At 37.3% G+C, this 22016-nt stretch overlaps 1 protein-coding gene across 2 annotated transcripts in view; it reads right to left on the minus strand.

Annotated features, from left to right (window-relative positions):
• Nucleotides 1-22016, minus strand: part of LOC133523954 (RING finger protein nhl-1) — a 174216-nt gene that overhangs the window by 144990 nt on the left and 7210 nt on the right. For both annotated transcript variants that reach the window (XM_061859680.1, XM_061859683.1), the window contains exon 2: nt 13646-13717. The gene's annotated coding sequence lies outside the window, so the exon portion shown is untranslated. The remainder of the gene's footprint in view (nt 1-13645; nt 13718-22016) is intronic.

A 22016-nucleotide genomic window follows, 5' to 3' on the forward strand; every position in this document is an offset into this window, starting at 1 on the left:
CCTGCCAGTGAGTAAGATTGCCAGAGCTCAACGAGGGTGCGGAGTGTTAGGGTCGACAACGCACATGTAACTCCTCTGGAGTTGCAGGCGTACATAGGCTACGGAGACTGCTTACCATCAGGCGGGCCGTATGCTTGTTTGCCACCGACGTAGTATAAAAAAAAGGCTACGGAGACTGCTTACCATCAGGCGGGCCATAGGCTTGTTTGCTACCGATGTAGTATAAAAAAAATGCTTTAAGCAGTGTATTATTGGGCCTATCGAACAAAACAGCAAATTTTACTGTTCGTGAAACAGTTGAAGCATTACAGTGAATTTTACTGTTTTGAGTATTACGGTAATGTATAGGTACAATCGTTTATTTTTATTATGTGTTTTTTAACAGTATTGTAGATAACTGTTTTACAAATATTTGTTGATATTGTATAGGTAAAGCAGTTAATTTTATTGAAAATCCCCGTGCTCGAGAGATCATATTTTTTTCAACTAGAATTATTGCTGTCAAATTAAAATAGATTGATAAAAATTGGTCGGATCAGGCTCAACCTCTTATTGTAGATAATAGTATATATTACGATACAAGTGCGAAAAATAGGAAATTCGAAACGAGTGGCGATAAATTAAAACACGACCAAAGGGAGTGTTTTAAATCGACGCGAGTTGCGAATTATCTATTCGCACATGTATCGTACAACGGTTTACAGTACATATGGCCCTTTAAATGTTCGACACAGTAACGTGATATGCTAATTTTCGCACTAGTGCGGTAAAGTAGCACCATATGTACTGTAAAAGTAATTGTGCATTAATTTTGTGCAAGTAATTTCCATTTACCCATCTTAATCAATTGCTTTGTTAGTAGACAACTAAGTATATTAATTTAATACTTAAATTATGTTCTAAGATACAATAAGCCAACTAATCTACTCATCACATCAATAGATATCTATTCAGTAAATAACAGACAATAAAGAAAATTTCATTAACATACATCTCGATATCTATTTCGAAATGTAACGTAATACTCAATCATTATACCACTAGTAAAATAAACTAAAAGCTAGTCTCACTAGATCATGGATATACCTACGATTTTGAAGTAAAGCTTATCGTATTGAGTTTAGAATGGACAGAATAATTAATGCTTATATATATTTGAAATGGGCATGATTGTAATTGATCGTTGACGTACAATATCCTCAGAGTAACGCAACGTATCAGAGTAATAACTTGTTGCACCCGTCGCGTGAAGATGTAAACATTTGACACTTTATTTAGACGAAATAACGAACTTGAAACTCATGATTTTTTGGTTGAGTTTTGATCAGGTTAATGTTGCTGGGTAACTTAAGCAAGTCTTTTTTTTTTCCTCGCGTTGTCCCGGAATTTTGCCACGGCTCATGGGAGCCTGGGGTCCGCTTGACAACTAATCCCAAGATTTGGCGGACACTAGTTTTTACGAAAGCGACTGCCATCTGACCTTCCAACCCAGAGGGTAAACTAGGCCTTGTTGGGAGATGTCCGGTTTCCTCACGATGTTTTCCTTTACCGAAAAGCGACTGGTAAATATCAAATGATATTTCGTACATAAGTTCTGAAAAACTCATTGGTACGAGCCGGGGTTTGAACCCGCGACCTCCGGATTGCAAGTCGCACGCTCTTACCGCTAGGCCACCAGCAAGTATCAACTGGGAAAAATAAAACAATATACCTCCTTAATGTTTCTTCGTACTTTTTTTCACTTCGTAAGAAAAGTTGTGAGGTAATGCAATGCATCACTCCTACATCAACAGATTTAACAATCTAAAGTAGACAAACGCTTTGTCAGTTTACTTCTTATAACCTTATATTTAAGATATACACGTGGCACAAGGTCACAATTGGTTCTTTTTAGGGTTTTCACGACGGATCTGAAATGTTTGGGAAGAGCCGCGGAACCGGATCCAGATCTGGATAATTTCAAACATTTGGGATCCAGATTGCAAACCCTAGTTCTATTATATTCAAGTTCATGGTATTTTGAAGAAAACGGAGTGCTCTTCAACAACGTACACCTACAGTATTTTGGATATTAATTAAAGTAGGCGGTAGGTGGGTGGTGTTGGTAGGTGGTAGTAGGTAGGCCGTGTTTTACCTTTCAAAAAGCTACTGTAGCTGGGTGAATCAACTTTTTTTGTTTTGTTATCCTGTCCCGTTGTCCAAGGGACAACAGTGGTACAGTTTGTTTGAAGAGACGTTGTATGCCGTTCTATTAACATGCTTAGTAGGGGGCCCATTATGGACATTGGTTATAACGACCACAAAAACGCAAGTTTGATACATTTAAGTACCATAAAATCAGTATTTCAATGAACTTTTGTCCCCTGGACAACTAATCGTAACCATGGCAACGACTGACGCTAAAAAGTTGATTCTCCCAGCTGCAATAATTCCCTTCCACCAAGTGTAACAGTTGGTGGAAGGGAATTATTGCAAAAATAAAGTCAATAGAATGACGGCATACAGTCAAGTATCTTTTTTTTAATACCACATCAATGGCAAATAGGTAAACGGCGCGCCTGACAGTAAGCAGTCACCGTAGCCTATGGATGCCTGCAACTCCGGAGGTGTTACATGCGCGTTGCCGATCCTTTAAAAACCCGTACACTCTTTTTTGAAGAACCACATACTGTTCGGGAAAACCTCGGCAGGGAGCTCATTCCACAGCCGGAGCGTCCGCGGGAGGAATCTACTTCTTTTTTAAAGATTATTGCAGTATCATTTTATTAATATATATTATTTATTAGGTACTCTGTCTTGTACATCTACTCCGTGCCAATGCAAAATGGTGTTGATGAGCAAGGGAATCAAACTTTGACTACTGCGTGTTATAATGATATGTGATACGACAGGGTGTAATTTAATATTAGCAGATTATACCGAGTTTCCGATGTTGTTGCCTATTAATCAACGTTGTTAACATGATTGATTGAATTATATCGCGTTATCAAGATGTGGTAGTGATATTCAGACTTAGATGAAGTTAACTAGCTGCTGTCAATTATAAAAATAGACACTTTACCTCATATAAAACCGGACTCGCCCACCGAAGGTTCCGTACAAATTTATTTCCTTTTAATTTTTTACAACTTCAAATTATAGATTTTTCCCAGTACTTGTAGTGTAGAGAATTACCTTTTCGCACGTGTATTGTAGAACGTTTTACAGTACATATGGTCCTTTAAAGTTTCGGCATACGCACGTTATATTGCTAGTTACCGCACTAGAGCGGTAAATTAGCGGTCTAAGTACTGCAAAAAGTCATAGTACTTTTTTTTATCAAATTACGGCTGCCATATATTTAATTGGTAATCTTGAGGCCTTTCTGTAGGGACTTCAGCGATTCGAAATCTGAGTTTTTGACTTTTGCTCGGTAGAAAAAAATCACGAATCCAAAAATCCCGAAACACTTTAAAAGATTATAATGAAATTTTCTCAAAAGCTAAACTACAAGGTTTTTGCAATCAGACCGAAGCGTGTGGGATCACTATAACGGGTGATTCATGAGACGTGAGCAGGACTAAGCCTACACAATAAGTAAATGTTAATGAATCGTTCACCATCATATTTGGGAGAATCAACTTTTTAGCGTCACTCGTTGCCATGGTTACGATTAGTTGTCCAAGGGACAAAAGTTCATTGAAATACTGATTTTATGGTACTTAAATGTATCAAACTTGCGTTTTTGTGGTCGTTCTAACCAATGTCCATAATTGGCCCCCTACTAAGCATGTTTATAGAACGGCATACAACGTCTCTTCAAACAAACCGTGCCACTGTTGTCCCTTGGACAACAGGACAGGATAATAAAACAAAAAAAGTTGATTCACCCATTTAAGTAAAACAATCACGCTGTTTTTCTGTTATTTCACTTTTTTGTTAAGGACAAATTTGATTATCTACAATCATGGACACCCTACAACGCTTAATTAACAAAGATAGAACCTCTTTAACCGTTATGACAGCACTTTGATTATGAAGAAAACAAAATGTCACACTCGAGTGAGATACGATTATTTAAAAGTAACCAGACAATTTGTCACTTGTTATGGATAAAACAAAGAGGGTGACCATAAATGTCGTAAATAAATTAAAACTTTTTTTAAACAGTAAAAATTAAATTAACGTTAATCTCACAACTACCAGTACCTACGAAACAGTTGCTTATAACTTACTGAATAGGCAGGCTTGATCCTGCTCACATCTCCTGAATCATCCTGTATAGATTGAGACTTCTTGTATACATTTTTGTATATTTTCTATTCCTACTAACTTAGTTATTAAGTCGAAATTGCTACTAACATCCTATGGATCATTGATCTGCAATAAATGTTTTTTTTTTCACATATTTTTTTTCTTCAATAATCCATATTTTACTTAAGGAAACTCAGCGCCCCCATGCACGCTCTTCCATCTCGCTCTCGTTTACACTCAGTGAGAGTCAGAGAAGAACATGAACTTACTCCACCTTAATATGACATTGACTCTTGTCCATTGACGTACATCTATTAAAAATCTTGAACGAAACGCACTGAGACTGATATATCAATATTAAATTTAGAAGATTGCATGGTTCGACATGCACAAGGCTGGTTATTTAATGTTTCACACGGGTCTAACGCAAACAGCAAGAGGTATGATACACGGAGGTTTTAAATTGTAAACGGGCATTTTTCACATGGAAACTGAAATAACGCATGAGTGCACTAACTAATAAAAAGCGGCCATGTGCGAGTCGGACTCGCCCATGAAGGGTTCCGTACCATTTATGACGTATTGAAAAAACTACTTACCAGATCTGGATCAAACCAATTTTCGGTGGAAGTTTGCATGGCAATGTATATCATATATTTTTTTTAGATTTTTCATTCTGTTATTTTAGAAGTTACGGGGGGGGGGACAGACATTTTTCCACTTTGGAAGTGTCTCTCGCGCAAACTATTCAGTTTAGAAAAAAATAATATTAGAAACCTCAATATCATTTTTAAAGACCTATCCATAGATACCCCACACGTATGGGTTTGATGAAAAAAGATTTTTTGAGTTTCAGTTCTAAGTATGAGGAACCCCCAAAATTTTTTTTTTTTCTATTTTTTGTGTAAACATCTTAATGCGGTTCATAGAATACATCTATTTACCAAGTTTGAACAGTATAGCTCTTATAGTTTCGGAAAAAAGTGGCGGTGACATAATCGGACAGACAGACGGACATGACGAATCTATAAGGGTTCCGTTTTTTGCCATTTGGCTACGGAACCCTAAAAAGCCGGACAAGTTTAGTGCGAGTTGGACTCGCCCATGGAGGGTTCCGTTTAAATTTTACTTTATTTTTTCATATTTTAACAAATTCATAGTTTTCAGCTTTTTTTCCTGTAATTTTAGTATTTATAAGACGATATTACTTGCCAAATTTCATAGTTCTATGTCAACGGGAAGTACCTTATAAATTTTGATTCCCTTGAGAGTGTCGAATTATTTTCGTTTTCTAGTTTTTTTGTCTCCAAAATGTGAAATAATGTAGGTTATTGTATGGGTAATTTTTTAGTCCTTAATTATATATAGCGAGCTATAAAGGCATGTAATAACACCCGATTTTTTTTTTTGTTTCATAAAAAACACCAGTTCAAGTGTGACAAAGTGGTTAGAAAGAAGACAACGTAAAGAATTTTGATACACATACGCGTTGTCAACCCTTTAAATTTGACCTGATATGTTGTTTGACTGTACCTATACAAAAAAAAATAGTGAGAGTTGAAGTTTTGTATGTAAAAAAATAGAAATAAACCTGTCAAATTTCATAGTTATTTCAGAATATAATTTTAAAATAAGAGCGTAAAGTCGTCTGTAAGGCGGTGGCTGAATCCAGTTGAGGTTTTAAGGGTAAAAAAAAGTTAGAATTGGAACACGAACCCAGGACTACTTCACAGAAACTTTCACTAGGTTTCAATAGCCAAAGAAAAATAGTTTTCCAACCCTCTCTAAACAACCCTAAAAACTTTGACAATATACCATAAATCGTCCAGCGATGTCAAACGCAAAGAGTAGTAAATCACGCACTGGACACTGTGGTGTAGAATTTGTACAAAATATATTAATTCGCGGGCATAAATCGCGGGTTTCAATTAAAATTCGAGCTTAAAAAACGGGTTTTAAACTGACAGTGTGTGGACGGGTTGTAATTGATATATGTTTTAGTTAAAAAACATGAAAATTCTTCGCTTCGGGCCAGACTTAAACTTGCGAACTTTCGGAATACCGGTCCGATCGCTCTTAACCAACTGAGCCACTGAAACTTCTGGTAAGAAGCTTGAGAATCTTTCCATTTCTTCCTTTTTGTTTACACGCCTTAGGGAGACATGAAGTGACATCTAGCGTAAAAATGTTCTAATATCTTAATTGCAGCGGAATCAGAAACAGTTTTATAATTTTTTCCTTTAATAAAAATGTTTTTCGCTCGCAGACGTACCTGTTTGATAAAATTAGTATTAGATAAGTATTTTTTATGTTCTTAAATACTATCTATGATACGTTTTAATGCATTTTAACTGGGTAATTTAACGAAGCCCTGATGACTAGAAGAACTTAAAGTGAGGATCTTCAATTCAAATGTAAAAGCCGTGTGTTGCTGTACGGGTGCGAAACCTGGTTTGTCCGCAAAGATCTAACAACAAAACTCCAAGTGTTTGTGAACAAATGCTTAAGGCAAATTCTACGTCTCTTTTGGCCTAACTGGATCATAAACGCTCACTTATGGAGAATTACCGGACAAGCACCTGTACACAAGGAGATCCAAACGCGGCAAAATGGCATTGGACTGGGCATATCCTCAGGAAGCCTGACACCCACCTACCCAAAGTGGCCCTGACCTGGAAGATGCCCGGAAAACGGAAACATGGTCGCCCTAAATTTACCTGGCGCCGTTCCGTGGAGCAAGAGTTGGGTGTATTGGGGATGGGGTGGGAGGAGGTTACCCAAGCTGCCTAGGACCGGAGTCAGTGGAAGAAAATGGTTCGAACCCTACACCCCAGCAGGGGGTAACAGGATGGAAAGAAGAATTTAACGAAACTGGTTGCGTTTGGTTGACTTATTCTAAAAACCAATTTTGGTGCATAATAATATATTACATATTTGCATGTCTCTATGATTAAACATGTAGTTCTATTGTATTAAGACCTATTGTAAATACCATGTTTAAGCAAATAAAATTCTGAATCTGAATCAAACAATGCCCAACGCGCCTAAATAAGTTTTCACTTCAAGAGGTGTCGGTTACCGTAACGGTTACAGTGTCGCGCGTTCAATGTTTTTTTCCCATATCGACAATGCCCAATGTGCATAAAGAAGTTTTCACTTCAAAATATCAAAATTTTAAATACCGCTCCTAGTCTGCAACTTTTTATATTAATGTTAACAAAGGTGACAAATATTATTTCCAAAATTCTACGTCAGGAAAGTAAGAAAAAGGTGTTATGTAGCTAGTAGATCCAGCAATAAAAATAAGGTCAAAACTCCCATAGCATTTGTATACAGATGTGTTTGTGAATTTTCTTGGGATTTTGTGAAAATAATAAAAGCTGTGCGCACCAGGAATATATATTATCTCATTATTATTATGTAGTTTGGGAATATGACAAATTCTTTCATGATATCATTGAGATGTAAATCTGAGAAGAAAGGTAAAATATTTATTCTAACGTGACGTGACGACCGATATATGAGAGATATGTAAATCTGAGTAGAAAAGTATAATATTACCCGACGTCGTTTCACCATTCTGGTCTTTTTTAGGGTTCCGTACCCAAAGGGTAAAACGGGACCCTATTATTAAGACTCCGCTGTCCGTCCGTCCGTCTGTCCGTCTATCACCAGGCTGTATCTCATGAACGGTGATAGCTAGACAGTTGAAATTCTCTGTCGTATTTCTGTTGCCACTATAACAACAAATACTAAAAAGTACGGAACCCTCGGTTAGCGAGTCCGACTCGCAAATGTCCGTTTTTTTTTTTGGTTTGCCTCCACCTCGCCCAATCGGTTTTATTCAGTCGCTAATTTGGCCCAACTATCCGGGTGCATTAATTTAGGCATTCGTATCCGGCCCAAATTCCAATAATACATTAACCTCGGTTTAAAAATAAATGAGCATCAAATTCTCTCTAAACAATTATTACTGCAATAATCTTTCAGAGATCGCGAAGTATTTTGATACTCGGCCAAACCTATTAGGACTTGGACACATGTTGTCGCTTCGTAAATACGGGTTCCGTTTTTGCCATTTCGGCTATAAACAGTGTAACCAAATAAGGAAGTTACTCGTACAGGGGGGGGGGGACACATTTTACCACTTTGGAGGTGTCTCTCGCGCAAATCCTATCCTATCCCGCGCTATCCATTTAAAAAGATTTTTTGAGTTTCAGTTCTAAGTATGGGGAACCCCCAAAATTTATTGTTTTTTTTTTCTATTTTTGTGTAAAAATCTTATAATTCGGTTCATAAAATACATCTACTTACCAAGTTTGAACAGTATAGCTCTTATAGTTTCGGAAAAAAGTGGCTGCGACATAAACGGACAGACAGACGGACATGACGAATCTATAAGGGTTCCGTTTTTTGCCATTTGGCTACGGAACCCTAAAAACGAGAGGTTATGGGGTTTAAAGAATTGGTTACACACCTAGCGCCTGTCTCAGCAACTTGAAAATAATTATCTGTATTTTTTCTGAGTCTATTAATAACGACAGTAAATAACGTTATTTTTATTTTGTAAATCGGCAATGTACCGTGAATTATCAAAGTCGGGCGACAATACACGTCATGAAACAGGGACCTGGAGTTGCAAGCATTCCAAGGTTATGTGAGTGGGCTTAATGTATGACTCTTTACCATCGATGTGGGACAAAAAAGGGTTCTGAAGTACTTGTTTACCTGTTATACTGACGTATGTAACAGGTAATAAATAGAAAGGCGTCACGCGGAAGCACCAGGTGCCAACTGAGTCACGGAGCGGATTAAGATCTGTCACTGCAAAGTGCCGCAGGTGTAGACTTACAGTTCGACAAGGCCGTATGCACTAATCATTGCGGAATAGGCCCATTGCTAGGTTCCGATCTCTTTATTTTTTTAAATTATATTGGACGCGAATTAGCAACTAAATCGCTTGATGATAAGCAATTACCGCTACGCATGTACATCTGCAACACCAGAGAGGTTGTAAGTGCGTTAAAGATGGGAGTACGCTCTTTTCTTGAAGGTTTAAGGGTCGTATCGGTCCGGAAATACCGCGGACAAAAATTCATTAATTCCACAGTTTAGCTATTCTTATACGAGGTAGAAAGGAGAAACGCACAGTTGAGGACCCTCTAAGAAATGAAGATGAAAATGTCACGTTGAGCGATGGCGAAAAGAGGCTGCAGGGATTCATCCGAACAATTCCTCATTTACCAAATATGTTCAAATGATGGGTTTTCTGGTGATGGGAATTCTCTCTTAATGTTTATTATTATTATTAAAGCTTTTTTTCCACTTAACAAGTTTTGCAATGTATTTTTAATTTACAACTATTTCTTCCATCTTTGTTATGTGGCCCCTCTGAGGGTAAAAGCCTCCTCCATTCCTTTCCACCTTCCTCTGTCCTTTGCTATATGCATCCAACATTTTCCTGCTGTGGTTATTATATCATCGGCCCATCTTTTCTTTTGTCTTCCCCATTTTCTTTTGCCTGTTGGGCCCGGCCATTTAGTTATTAGGTAAGTCCATCTCCTGTCTTCGTATCTTGACAAGTGCCCGGCCCAGTTCCACTTCTGTTTTAAACTAAATTTAAGGGCATCTGTCAATTTAGTTTTCATGCGGATGTCTGCGTTTCTCGTTTTTTGTATTTTTCTCAGCCTCAGTATACTTCGTTCCATAGCATGTTGACAAGATAAAATTTTATTTTTTACTTTTTCTGTGTAGACCCATGTCTGGCTAGCGTAAGTTAAGCTTGGAAGAATGGAAGACTCTCTTAATGTTAAAGGGCTATAAACGAGAGCCTATTGCGGTTAGTGTAGGCATGGGAAAGATTTACGCAAAATAGTAATGCGTCACGCGTAATCATCAGGTAACTGATTCACTCAGCGGATTCATATCTGTCAGTACAAAGTGCCGCAGGTAGACTTACAGTTTCACAAGGCCGTATGCACTCATTGCTACATATACATTGTAGTTCTCCAGGAACTTTCTGTCCAGAACAGCTAAACTGTGGAATGAACTGTGGCCTGCGGTATTTCCGGGCCGACACGACCTTTTCACCTTCAAAGAGGAAAAGAGCGTACTCCCATCTTCAATTTCAGCGAATTACTTGCAACTTCTCTGGTGTTGACGACGGTGGCGTCGGCAATTGCTTAAATTACCATAAGTTCGTCTGCCTTTCATATAATAATAATAATAAAAAAGTTCATCTGCTCGTGCGTGCCGCGATCCGCAATACATACATGTCATCTTTAAACTTTTCGCTTGATGGTAAGTAAATAATTACCATCAAGTGATTCGTCTGCTTTCACAGCTTGCAAGTTGAATTCGATATGAGTTACTATTAAAAACATACTCTTTTCTGTTTTTAATCCCTATACTAACACAATTCGAGCTAGATTTACCCTCAACTCGTCAAGTACTACACCATTACACCATCTGCTGTAGCCTATCCTTTTTCGTACAATAAAGTGTTTATTACTTACTTAAATTTAGTAAGAATTTATTTACTATGTAAGTCTTCTTCACAGAAAAGCGTTTGGTAACGATATAATATTTTCGAATAAAAAGTTTAAAGATGCTGGTATGAAATTGATGATATCTTGAAGAATCTTTTATGATAGCGCTACTTGTAATTATAACAGTGTGGGAAAATCAGTTCAAACCATTCTGTTCCTAGAAAAAACGATAACTATGTTGAAGAGGAAAACATATACGTCTTTACAAACATTAATATTTGATGAATGAATCAATAGATTTGGGTGACAAACATACAATACATTGGACAATTGGACACATTTTTTGCCGTCAATATTTGGAAATAATTGAGCAATATGTCTGAATTACTGATCAGCATCTGCAAAATTACATCACACTCCAACCTAAATTGAACCTATCACCGTTGAAAATAGATTTCAAAGTCGATTGACACTCGCATCCTTCCACAACACGCTCGGAATAGTGTTCAAGCGACAGACACTAAATTAGATCAGACTCAGGTGCGAAATGTTTCCGTGGACTTTATGTCGATTGGGTAAGATTGTAATTCGCTCGGCGAGGAATATCGGCCAATCGGACGACTATTTTGAGTAAGTTTACGTAATGCGAGTGTGTTATTTTTGTAGTTGTGTGAGTAAACGCACGTGGCATGCTGGAATGAGATTGAGAATCGTCTGACCTTCGTCTTTGGAAAGGTAAGTATGTGATCTAAGTATATATCCCTACCGCGACAAACGAAATTTGAAATTTCTTTATCTTCCTCTCCATCGCTCAAATACGCAAGATTAAGCCATTGTAAACAAAAGAACACTTAACAAACAAAAGATGATTTTATATATCTCAATTTGTGCGCCATTACCTTTATTGAAACACTTTTATGAACACCGTATTATACAGAGAAGTCTTTTCTCGTTTCAATTGTTTTCTTAATATTACCATCCTTTTGAGATATATTTTTATAATTCGAGGAATGAGTACGTTTAAAATTGCTTTCAATTATTTTAGTTTTATCTTAGCACTAAATTTAGAGAGTATCGCAACTATTAAAATGTAATTTCGCTATTAAAGTTGCGCACTTACGTAGGTATTACGTTAATCACTGTTTTTGTATGTAATGGGTTTTATATAAATTAGGTAAATATATGATATTCATTTTTGAGACTAGCACTCCAAGAGTTCAAGCGGTATATTTAATAAGAAAAAAAATATAGATATTTCTAAGAAAATAGCGTAGGTAACTCCTAGTTTAATAGTTACATTAGATGGTGCCTCATGGATAATAAGCATTAAACTTTACACATGTCATACGATTAAAAGCATAAATTATTCTTGGCATAAAGTTATGAAGATTTTTTTTTCATTTCAACCAAATTTTTTATCGCTTGACTAAAATACTATAAAATATCTAATTTGGTAAGGTTTGTTTAAAATACATTACACGTTGCTTTAGGAAACTGAATGAACCACACCACTTACTCATACTTAGAAGCATATTAATATCATACTTGAACTTCCTTATAACTTATAACACAGTTATTATGTACTAAACTTTTCGGCCATAATTTTCTTACAAACATTTGAGACTCCCAAGCGGCAGTCAGCTTCTGAGGTATCCATTGCTATTTATTATAAATAGCTTAATTACAAACAGTTGGAAAGGTACATTGAAAGGTTTTCCCATAAGACGGACCCTCGCCTCGTCTGATTACGGAAGTGTTTGGTTCTAACCAACATTTTAATTGGTTATTGAGTTATTGATGCCCCAATAAACCGAAAGTTCTGTATTAGAGCAATGTAATGAATAACAGAAATTGAGATACTTCCTTTCTTGAGTCCAGAAAGGAAGACAAATTAAGGTACACGTGGCGAAGACCGGCAAATGCAATTAATACTACGTGATGGGCCAGCGTGTAGAGAGGGTAGTGCTCTCGAATGGCTTATGGCGTGGCGGGATGGCAATGGGATGGCCACCATGTGGGTTTTTCGTCCGCAAAGGTAGTGTGCCAGCGATGGTGCGTACGCATCTACAGCTTGTCCAGTGCTGGGCCATCGTGTAGAGGAGCCATAACCATCGCATGGCCATTTCGCGGGTCCAGCGCTGGGCCATATTATGGGTGAGACCCTCACAGGGCAAGAACTCTCGCATTTTTATTCTTCCCTCTTAAGAGTGATCGTCCATACAAAAACAGGAAACGTTATTCCATTTCTGAATATTTTCGTTCTCCGTAATTTTTTAGAATGTTATTGACATAATTAAAAACTAGGTTTAAAGGTTTTTATTTGATTTTTAATAGGAATATGGCACCAAGCTAACATTAGATGCGGACCTTTTAAATCTATAGGTTTACTTTTAAAATATGTGTTTTTTATATTGTTCTTACCCAGAACCACGAGCTCTTTCGATCCTGATAGGAAATAAAAAGTGTCCCAGATTTTTCATACATTTTTCGTTCCTGTCAAACATTCGTCTTACAAACTTTATGAAAAATGCTAACGGAATGGAAAAAAACACTTGCGGCCCGATTCGAAGAATGATTAAGACACGTTTAAGATCTTGGAAAGATCTTTAAAAGATCTTTAACTAAACGACATGTCAAAATTAACGGTTATTTCGATTCCGCTGTGATCCCAATAAGATCTATCTACGATATTTCTAACGTCTAAGTGACATTGGTTGCCCAAATCGAGCTGCATCTGTCAATTATACGACATACAAACTATATCTGAATGAGAACTTATCTAAACCAGAACATCGTCATCGTATCTCATTCTTCGAATCGGGCTGTTTGGTAAACTTTTTACTCCCAGTAAGATTGAAATATACTAACACGTTTTATCAAAAATAATTCACCTGAATTAATTCGATAATCTTGTAAAATCTTACCTATTTAAGACGAAGTAGTCAGCATGGTGGTAGTTTTCACAATCTTGCCTATTATGCCCCGCGCGCCGCACCCTGTTGAAGTCACAAAAATTTAAGTGTTAAATGCGAAATTAAATATGCATAGCTTTCATGGACGGTGTGAACCTATCACGGAGATAAAAACTTTAAATCCCCTTCCTCTGTCGGTTAAATAAACATTTGAACTACTAAAATAAATGAAACACCTGATTTACCAGAATCCACTCAAAGTTTATAAGTCACTCTGACTTCAAATTGGTAATACAAAATCTTCCCTAAACTAAAAACCTGAATTAATTCTCATGCTTTTAAAATAATCAAAAGTTATTTTTAAATTTTAATTTATCCCATTTTTTAAACTTCTCATGGTTATCCTAACATAACAAAAAAGCTTAAAGAATTTCAAATTATCATTTTTCCTTCCCTAGTTATTAGTACGGTCAAATTAACTCAAATATCACTAAAGTCAGGAACTAATTCTAAGGACTAATAAAATCACTACGGATTGTTTTGTATGGGCTAAAAATCGAACTTTATACAATCGTTACTAAATTCACCCCCCCGGAAAGGGGTGAAATCGGCTGAAAATAATGTAATGGTTGTAACTAAGAAGAGAAAAAAGGTGTACTCGGTGCAATTTGGCGTACGTTTTACAACACTTATATCTAAATTCGCACGTGTTATTTATGTTAATTTAAGCTACGGAACAGGTAAAAAAAAAACAACATACAAAAAAATCTATTTTGGCCATTGCGGGTCTGGGGAAAGTAATGTACTCGGTGCAAATTGAGTAAATAATTAGAAAAAATATCTAAATCCAACGTCAAATTCGCACCAGGGTTCGACACCCGGAAAGTAGTTTTTCATGTTTTACTGTCGTTGTACTTCGGGGGAAATTTTAATACTATTGGAAATTGATGCAATCGTATTCATTTGATTTTGTTTACATTCGCACCCCATAAAAAATTGGCATTTTTATACGGAACATGCAGTTTTGTAATCAAGTACCAAAAACGTAGAGCAATAAATACACAGAAGCGACAAGCGCGTGATTAGTGGCAAGAGAAGGAACGCGCGTAGATGCACCGACGAAGCACGGCTCTTGAGGCACGAGTAGTGGCATGTACCTACTGCAAAAATAGTATGATTTTTTTTTTCTTTTATACTACGTCGGTGGCAAACAAGCATACGGCCCGCCTGATGGTAAACAGTATCCGTAGCCTATGTACGCCTGCAACTCCAGAGGAGTTACATGCGCGTTGCCGACCCTAACCCCCTCCCGCCCCTCGTTGAGCTCTGGCAACCTTACTCACCGGCAGGAACACAACACTATGAGTAGGGTCTAGTGTTATTTGGCTGCGATTTTCTGTAAGGTGGAGGTACTTCCCCAGTTGGACTCTGCTCTAGATCTGGAATGACATCCGCTGTGCTGTGCCTTACCACACAGAGCGAGATGACATTCACAATGCCCATACCTCTCGTAAAAGGTTTCTGAGTATGCAGACAGACAGTCAACAAATTAAATACAGGTACGCTCAATGTTTGTTAAATTCGAAAAATCGCGTTTTTTCATATACTTACGAAAACGTTAGACTACTTAGTTCACTCAATGATTGTTTAAAACAATAGTTCCGTTTTAATGCCAGAAGAAAGATTTGTGCTCGTTGCCCGTCAAAAGTGTCAAACAAACTGTCTCGGAACAATCGCTGCGCGTAGGGTTTGAGATCCGGATATCCGAAATATCCGGATATCCGTCAACTATAAGATCCGGATCTAGCGGGACATAAAATCCGGATATTACGGATCCGTTAAATATGGTTATTGACCTATAACCGAAACAATTTTCTAATTAAATTGATGAATAATTTTGTCATTTAAATATAGTATTTTCATATATTTAAGCAATTACTAACAGCACATCAATTTTGATAAGTACATCATGTCACGCAGTAACTTTATACAATGAATGCGAATGTTGCTTAATGCAAACATTAGATCATTGGATATCCTGATGACTTGGGGCTATAGGCTCAAAACAAAAGCGACCTGGAGGCCAAGGCTAGGATAGTAGAGTAGGAAGGAGAGAAAATTGGTCTGATAATCAACCACTAGAATATCTCCAAATGAATAGGGCTAAGATGGTCGGCTCTTTATCATTTGTCATGAAGGGCATAGTGACAAGTGATAAAAATAGAACCATGCTGCCACCGCAGATCGAAAAGAAAAGACCTACCTAAAGTAATCGGGAAGAGGAGATAGATGTTCGAATCCAAAATGCCCTAAGGAGCTATTGTCTTGCAAGTGCAAAGAACGCTGTACAGGGTGTGGGTGAGTAAAAAACGGATTTAAATACACTATGCTTTGCGCATGCGAAGGTGCATGCTCTGGGACAAAATAACACGTAAAAAAAATTTTGTTTAATTAGTGTGTAACTTTAATTAGCTAGATCCGGAGTAAATTACAATAAAACGATCTCAGTATTCTTAATTTTGATAATAATACTTTTATTGAAAATATTACTTTACTATAAATATCGTTCAGCAAGTTACCTTTACTTAAACATCATTTGCCTTGCAAATTGTATGGAAACAGCCATCCGACTCTTGGTGGTGTCATCCGGTATTGAACAAAAATAGTGTAATTTGCTTGTTTATAAACCGATTTTCAAAATTTTAATGGAATTTAATAGCTTACTAATGTAGCATTCATGTCTTGATACAATGTTTTCCTATAAAGTTACTAGTAAAGTTGATGAAAACAAAAAACGGATTTTTTTTCGGGAAAATTTAAATAAAACTTAAAATTTCTCGCAAACTATGGTACTTACAAGGTCAAATGTATAAACGATATTGTAGCGCATTTAATTTTGCTTTTTATGATACCTTACACAAGCTTCCATGTGATATACTTTCTGTGGTATACGCAATATTCTGAACACGGCACCGGCCATTTTGATGACGTCATAACTGGCGACTTAACCACGTTAGAAACTGTCTCCCGATGGTTTTTTTGTCAAAATAACATGCTTAACAACATACTAAAATATGGTGCTGGTTTCATCAAAGGCACCTTTTGGGCCCTATATGACCCTAAGGGAAGCGCCTTCATACCTACTCGTATAACATTTTTTTATACAATCAAACACATTTGAATAAGTAGTCGATAAAGCGGTCAAACACCGATAGATTATTAATATGTTGTAACATGACATCACTATTTTTGATCTCACATAGACAATTTACGCACAAACTTGCATTTCATTTTTGGTCGCACTTTTGAAGTTTGACAGTCGTTCTTGATATCCTATTTCTATGTATCCGGATCCGAAAAGTTGTCGGATATTGCAAGCCCTAGCTGCGCGCTGCGCTATCTCCCCGCCCCGCGCGCCCCGCGCCGTGTGCGGCAACCACCTTCGCTTGCAGTTCGCTGCGATTAATTCTATTTACTTTTTGACAAACTTCCGGTAAAAAAAAACTATTTTTTATTTAGTGCAAATGTAGTGTCTTTAGATAAGTACCGTTTTTAAAATTTTCACGTCTCTCTTAATTTCCCCCGAAGCACAATGTACAAAATAATTAAAAATACATGTTCCATAATTTGCCCAGGCGTGCAAAGTTAACTGAATGTTTATAATGCTTTAAAAAGCTTAACTTGAGATTGCACCAACCGACTGACTTATCCTCGAGCCGCAATCGAAAAAAAAATTTTTTTTAGGGTATCATACATTGCACATCTTTTTAATTAAGATATACTATGCACCAAGGTGTTCTCTATACACTACTTAGCTTGAACCCAATAGCTTTTAATTTACTCCAAAATTACGGCACTTTATAGTTTATACCTAAAATTTAACGGTCTTCCGTACATAATAGAAACGGTGCAACTCGGGGGAAATAATCTAGTTGCGCCATCTAACGAATCCAAAAAAAGCACGACTACACGACTTACTTCCATACTTTTCGTTAACTTGACTATACTATATCGATCACCTGCCAGTTACAACGAATGCCACTTATATAGTGTTATCGATAATTATTAACTTACATTGAATTTATCGAGTGACAGCTATGACAATAGGGTTATTTCCAATTTTTTGAAACGCTTGTATTACGTTCTATATTAACTAAAAGTTGCCCTAAAATTCAACTTTTATACTAAAAAAGGCTTTAAATATGTTAAATTAACAAAATATATTTTGACAGATGCTTTCGCGCCCAAAACGCTCTTTGAAAATTGTGTGACGTCACAGTTTACGGTTTGACACATAACTACATACACACGTAGAAGATACGAACTGTCAACTGACATTTGTCATTTTTTGTTTATCGCCTAACTGTCAATAGTGTCACTCCGAGAGTTGTGACGTCATCAGAATCTTCAAAGACGTTTCGAGTTTGGTCACGTGACGTGTGCCAAAAGAGATTTTAAATTAAATATTTACAAAAATATGGTCCTTACAGGTCTCCTAAAAGTAGTTTAACATGTTCTTATAATCCAAAAGAATTTATTGGGATACAATTCTGCCCTAAGATTTGTAGATGGAAACAACCCTATTAGGCATTTAAGGTGGGGTAGCCACACTTCGGTACTTTACTTATTTGTGAAAATTTGTGATCTAATACAGCTCTAAGTTTAAGAACGGGGTTAATGTAGGCATTAACTGAGCCACAATTAAGTGTTTTGTATTACCAATTTGAATTCGACCTGCTGTGGTAGCATGGTTCCCTTTTTATCACTTGTTTATTATTTATTTATTTATTATTTATTTATTGCATATTAATCATGTGGTACATAACAGGTATTACATTAGGGCAAGTTCACACATGAACCCTGTTAGGGCACAGCAAGTATATCTTAAACTACACTAAAACTAGGAGGTGCATGCACATATGTACATAAAATTAATATTAATTAGTATTATTTATATTAAATTCAAATTATCATTAACTATATTAAAAACATATTTAATATAATTTATTATTATTATACATAATTTTATTTGGGCAAAGATTCATCATTCAGGTACTCGTCTATGGAATAATAACATTTTTTGAGGAGCAAATTTTTTAGTTCCATTTTGAACACCGTGTCTTCCATTTCGTTTATTATTTTTTCGGGTAGTTTGTTTGCGATAAGAATGCATCGGTAGTAAGGGCCTTTTTTAAACATTTCTAATTTTGTTGGGGGTAGTTGTATTTCAATTTTATCATTTTTCCTTCTTTGCGAGTTAACTACTTTTTTTGTGAAAAGATGCGAATTATTGTCTTGTCACTGTGCCCGTTACTTTCGCACTTACATACTTGTTAGGACGTGACAGGCATGGTGACAAATGATGAAGAGCCGACCATCTTAGCCTTACTGTATGATATAGCCATGTGTCTGCTGTAGCATCAAAACTTCTAAGCAAGCTAACCGAACCTAACCTCATAATTTCATTTTGCTGTGGCAGCATGGTTCCATTTTTATCACTTATCACTATGCCCGTTACTTTCACACTTACATACTTGTTAGGACGTGACAGGCATGGTGACAAATGATGAAGAGCCGACCATCTTAGCCTTACTGTATGATATAGCCATGTGTCTGCTGTAGCATCAAAACTTCTAAGCAAGCTAACCTAACCTAACATAATTTCATTTTGCTGAACAGCTAAATACAAAACAACCTACCCACTTGTTTTCATGTCTCTTGCCTAATATTTTCACAATATAACCAACACCGATATTATTCATGTCCATAAACATGCTGCATAGAAAATTATTTATGCACCCGATAGTAACAATACTTTTGTCCCGGAAAATGCATGTTTCCCGAGGGTATGTTATGCGTTTGCAACACGATACGAACTTTATGTTAGTTTCTTTGTGCTCGTGTGACCTGAAAGGCACTTTAGAGTAGCATTAAAGATATATATCTTTTTTTTTACTCAAGGGACACCAACCAAATGCATTTACGAATATATCTCTCACGCGTCGTCCCCGAATGATAGGTCTTATGACAGTTCATTTTTCAGTACCGGCCAATAATAGTTATATCACCTTTGTGTTTTTAGGGTTCCGTAACTTGAAAGGAAAAAACGGAAACCTTATAGGATCACTTTGTTGTCTGTTCGTGCGTCTGTCTGTCTGTCAAGACCCTTTTTCTCAGGAACTCATGGAGGTATCAAGCTGGAATTTATATCAAATACTTGTCTACTGTACCTTGGAGCTGTGAAAAAATCAAACTAGGCCAACGCAAGCAAAAGATACAGCCGTTTATTTCCGCAAATTTTCGACACTCGCAAGGAAATCAAAACCTTCCCGTGAACTCAGAATATTGAAATTTGGTACGAAGCAACGTCTTATGAGTCCTTATTCCTACAGACGAGCGTATTTTGTAAAATGCTTCCTTTTTCATTCAAGATTGCGACGTAACTATTAGTATTTTTTCAAAAACTGATAACGTACTTAAATAATCGTTTCCTATACTAGGGGCTCCAACAGTTCAAATTTTCATTTTCTATTTTAAACCTCTTTTTTAATGAGGTTTTTTGGGAGTCTTTTCCAAATTTTGCAGTGAGATGTGGCGTTTCGGTTCTCAATTTTGCTATAAACAAGAATTATTTGGTACATGAATGACTACAATTTGATTCAACATATCTCGTACGAGGGGCTGGAATGAGTAACAATCGATGATTCATTTGAAAAAACTGATAAAATACCTTCCGAGTTTTCTTCATTTTTTTGGCGAAAACAGGGTTTTATTATATTTTATTTCCGCAAATTGTACGCATATTTTGCTTTAAAAATAATATTATAGCAAACTGTAACTTTATGTTAACCTATAAAAAAAAAATCGTAACTATGGGACCTACATTGCCGTAAATTTATATTTTTTTAAAACACGTATAAATCACGCAGCAGCGACGCCCCGCTCTCAGTCCGCGCGGAGCGCGCTTAGAGGACGGATCTGTGCTCGATTGTCAGGCATTCGTTGCGATCGTAATCAGCTACGGAGTTCCGAGAAGTGCTATATACTGCGATTAGAAAATCTTAATAAAAGTTCATTTTTTACAGTATGCCTAACTCTAGTAAGTAGACTCGCTTATTGATGGATTTTCAGTGTTACTTTTTTTTTTATACTAAGTCGGTGGCAAACAAGCATACGGCCCGCATATGTACGCCTGCAACTCCAGAGGAGTTACATGCGCGTTGCCGACCCTAACCCCCTCCCGCCCCTCGTTGAGCTCTGGCAACCTTACTCACCGGCAGGAACACAACACTATGAGTAAGGTCTAGTGTTATTTGGCTGCGATTTTCTGAAAAACGCATTTTCACTTGAAATCACGTTAGGGTTTGCATTATTATTTTTGACCCGGATGAAGTCCAAGTTCTCACGATGGAGTCAGGAGTTGGTCACCAGAACTCCTAATCTACTAATTATAATCCCATCGTGTTTGGGCTCAAAAGATTTGCCCTGACGAACACCATCGATCTAGATGAGGTCCAGGGTCTCATGATGGAGTCAGGAGTTGGTCACTAGAACTCCTAATCTACTCATTATAATTCCATCGTGTTTGGGCTCAACAGAGTTGCCCTGATGAGCACCTTCAATCTAGATCAGGTCCAGGGTCTCATGATGGAGTCAGGAGCTGGTCACCAGAACTCCTAATCTACTCATCATAACTCCATCGTGTTTGGGTTCAATAGAGTTGCCCTGACGAGCACCATCAATCTAGATGAGGTCCAGGGTCTCATGATGGAGTCAGGAGCTGGTCACCAGAACTCCTAATCTACTCATCATAACTCCATCGTGTTTGGGCTCAATAGATTTGCCCTGATGAACACCATCGAACTAGATGAGGCCCAGGGTCTCATGATGGAGTCAGGAGTTGGTCACCAGAACTCCTAAACTACTCATCATAACCTCATCGTGTTCGGGCTCAATAGATTTGCCCTGACGAGCATCATCAATCTAGATAAAGTCCAGGATCTCATGATGGAGTCAGGAGTTGGTCACTAGAACTCCTAATCTTCTCATTATAATTCCAACGTGTTTGGGCTCAAAAGATTTGCCCTGATGAGCACCCTCGATCTAGATGAGGTCCAGGGTCTCATGATGGAGTCAGGAGTTGGTCACCAGAACTCCTACTCTACTCATGATAACTCCATCGTGTTTGGGCTCAATAGAGTTGCCCTGACGAGCACCTTCAATCTAGATGAGGTCCAGGGTCTCATGATGGAGTCAGGAGCTGGTCACCAGAACTCCTAATCTACTCATCATAACTCCATCGTGTTTGGGTTCAATAGAGTTGCCCTGACGAGCACCATCAATCTAGATGAGGTCCAGGGTCTCATGATGGAGTCAGGAGCTG

This window comes from Cydia pomonella, chromosome 13 (genome assembly GCF_033807575.1).
Source record: "Cydia pomonella isolate Wapato2018A chromosome 13, ilCydPomo1, whole genome shotgun sequence".
Taxonomy (NCBI): Eukaryota; Metazoa; Arthropoda; class Insecta; order Lepidoptera; family Tortricidae; genus Cydia; species Cydia pomonella.